Source organism: Lathyrus oleraceus, chromosome 2, assembly GCF_024323335.1.
Source record: "Lathyrus oleraceus cultivar Zhongwan6 chromosome 2, CAAS_Psat_ZW6_1.0, whole genome shotgun sequence".
NCBI lineage: Eukaryota > Viridiplantae > Streptophyta > Magnoliopsida > Fabales > Fabaceae > Lathyrus > Lathyrus oleraceus.
Genome location: NC_066580.1, coordinates 275441683 through 275445162, shown reverse-complemented (window position 1 = coordinate 275445162; position 3480 = coordinate 275441683). Strand labels below are relative to the sequence as shown.

The 3480-nt window shown below is 35.2% G+C and overlaps 1 long non-coding RNA gene across 1 annotated transcript; it reads left to right on the top strand.

Annotated features, from left to right (window-relative positions):
• Nucleotides 1–866: 866 nt before the first annotated feature.
• LOC127119135 (uncharacterized) lies at nt 867–3073 on the top strand. Its single transcript, XR_007802654.1, has 4 exons — nt 867–1410; nt 1557–1854; nt 2253–2367; nt 2761–3073. It is a non-coding gene; the product is annotated as an uncharacterized LOC127119135 (long non-coding RNA).
• Nucleotides 3074–3480: the final 407 nt, after the last annotated feature.

Here is a 3480-nt window from a genome sequence, read left to right as displayed (position 1 = left end):
GACCAAGGGTCTTTTGGTCACTCAGATTAGACAGTGGGATTATACATTTTCAAAGGATTTTATTGATCAAAATTGTTTTTGATCAATTTAATCAGAGGGTTAAGGTTTGATTAGGAAACTAGGTTAATCCTAATCTAAAGGTTAGAAATCAATCCAACTATCCAATGGGATCATGCTATAAAAATGAATATTTTCTAATTAGAAGTCCTAAACTAAGGGAGCATGTACAAATATCGAGATTTTAGACCCTAAGGGCAAAATAGTCATATTCTAAAAATGGGCTAATTAGGGAAATGTTGATTAAAATTCTAACAATTAAGACCTACTTAAAATTAACTAAACCTAATCCAATATATAGTCATGCCCAAATAATCAACCACGATTTAATCAAAATTAAATATCTAATCAAGCATAGTTAACATCTAATTACACTACATGATATTCATAATTTTTACACTACATGATATTCATAATTTTGAACTAAACTAGAATTACCCTACTTAGATTATTAATATTAGATTATTTTTACAATTAATCTAAATATCTTAATTAATTCCTAAATCAAATTCTAAAGCTAAATGTCTTAATATGTTAGAACTATAGTTGCTTAAATAATCATGGTTATATGTCCCTAATCAATATTAAGTAAGACTAAAAAAAACACTAAAGAAAACTCAAAAAGGGTTAGGGCCCAAACCTGGTGATATGCAGGAAGAAATGGGACTGCAAAACTTCGGCCCACGTAGGTATGGAATTGCAAACAGCCACAAGAGCATTTGAACGATTTGGGCTTAGGGCTCCAACCGGGTTTGTTTGCAAATCCTCAACCCAAGACCCGTGCATTAACCGGTTGAAACCTGGATTCAAAAGAATGAAATGTCGCGCGGCATGTGCATTCACTGACACAACTCAAGACGGCGACATCACCGCGTCAATCATCGGCGCGTTCTGGATTCCTACGCGGTACTCCGAAGGTCTCACCGTCGCGTCCGATCGGTCTTCCTCGCTCAGTTCACAACGCCTCGACACAAGTTCGCATGAAGAATCCGGTACGGCGGTTCCGATGCTCGTGCCTTCAATGAGCCGATTTGAAAGCTGAAAATCCAGCGTCGTCACTGCGATATGGCTTTCGAGAATTCCTTCATCGAGTCGGAAGGTGGATTATCCAAATCGCATCACCATGGTGAGATGCATCGAGGTGCCACTCCGTCTGTGCTCTATGATTCTTGCCCTCAACGTTCAACAGCAAACAGAAATCCAGATCAAGTTTAAACAATTGCCGTCTTTACCGCGTTCGATATTAATTGACGGTGAATCGTATGGCGCATCAGAAGAAACGTATCACAGATTGAGTCGAGATAAACTCACCGAATTTTAAATTTGGCACGGCGGTTCTCCGGTAATTGGTAGGTGCGTTGCTCTGCTTTTTCGAACTGAATATGTCTCTCCTCTCTTTGTTTCACTCTTCGCTTTCTGCTTCCGTTATTCTCCTTCCTCTGTTCGAATTCTCATTCTTGATTCTTCCGAGTTATTGCAATGATGCGCGGCGGTTGCAGGTTGAACATTGTGGATGTAATGAAGAAAACTTGGTGGCCAAAGATGATGAATTGAAGCGCAGAATGAAAAACAGATTAATATCCGATGCGGAATGACGAAAACTGGGTGCAGAATTGTGGATTTTAGATGCAGAAGAAAACGGTTTGATGCAGGAGAAGCAGGCGAATGCTGAAACAGAAGGTGAAGACCGAAACTGAATGGAGAAAATTGCAGCAGAATAAAGAATGGTTGAAGAGTGAAAGGTGAAGAACAATGAATGCTGAAGAAGAGATTGAAGAAGAAAATCCCAGAAGATTGGTAAGTGAAGTGTTATTTATAGCATCCCCAGAATCGGTTAGAAATGTAGCTCAAATGCAATCCGAAATTCATCTTAAATCCATCTTAAATCTGTTTTGAAATGCACAATTAGTTATAACTGAAATTCTGTTAGAACTTTTGAAAGTTAGTTAGTTATGAAATGCACTCAAAATCTGAAATGAAAATCTGTTATTTTCCCTTCAGTTTTTTCGTTAATCATTTTTTATGGACTCTGTTATGACATTCTGTCAGTAGGGTTTTTGTCATACGATTATGAAGTTGCCAACTGTGCTAACAAATGGAAATGTAACATAAGTCGGTAAAATGAAACTGAATTTTGACAAGTCGGTATGCTTCTTTTAAACGCTGTTTTTGATCAGTTTTCTTGGACATTGCAGGTTGGATTAAAATGCTTTGTTTGGCAATGATGCATAGATAGTGACACTTAAAACCATTATGCAAAATGAAGAGGAGCTTTGCGAATAGCTTAATGGATGATGTTAGCTCAGTTAGGTTGGTATTGATTCTGAACCTTTCCGTCTGTGTATTTCACTTTGCCGCTTAGTTGTACTGTTAAAAAAACATATTGGATGGTAATTGACTCGGTGCTAGTAAGTTAGTCTGTACTCTGGTGTTAGTCCATTAGAGATCCAATTGAAATTCACCTGGGATGAAATGTAAGTTGGTTATTCTGTTAATATCAGATTTTGGCATACTGTTAGCAGGTTATTGAAAAATTGCAGTCACTTGAAATGTAGATGTAATTAATTAGAATTTAAATTTGGAATGAAATTTATTAATTAAATTAATGAGCTGTAATGTAAATCATGTTATATGAATGGGAATGCAGGTTAGCTGCTTTTCGTGGAATGACTTCATTGGCTTTTTTTTTGTTGTTAAATGCAGGTTTAGAAAACTCTGTTAGTATGCCGGTTTGAACTGAAGGGAAAAACGCCACACATTCAGCATGTTGGAATTCTGAGTTTTGAAATGTCAATTATAAATCGATTTTGCAGGCCCACGGTAGATTGAAACTTGGTATTGGCATGCTTGGAAAGAGGAATTAGAATTTATGGCAATGTTTTGAGCATGTAACCTATTGTTGGAATTGGTTTCTAACTTGTAATTTCTGTGATTTGGATGGAATCATATTATAAAAGTCAATGAATTGTATTGAATGGTTGAATGTGATGAATGATATAATTTGAAATTATGGAAAGTTTATTTATGAATGTTTGAATATTAAGATTTGGAATTTGAATGGAATTGAAATTGAATAGTTATGGAAAATTTCTATTGAGATTTGTATTATGATTGGAATTAATGGTATGAACTAAAATTGGAAACTAATTGTGATTGAAAAATTATTGAACATTATTGTTAAATATGAATTTAAACATGAATGTGGATATGAATGTGGATTGATGAAAAGTTAATATCTTGAATGTGACACATTGACTTTGAAGTTTAGAAATGGTGTAATGGATTTTGATGGATATGGGTGTTAAAAGGGTTAATGGATAAATGGATATTTGGTTATAAAATGGATATAGGATGTTAAATGGATAATGGATATCTAGAATAATCCCAAACTAATCTAAAGATTCATTTAAAAACAACACCCAA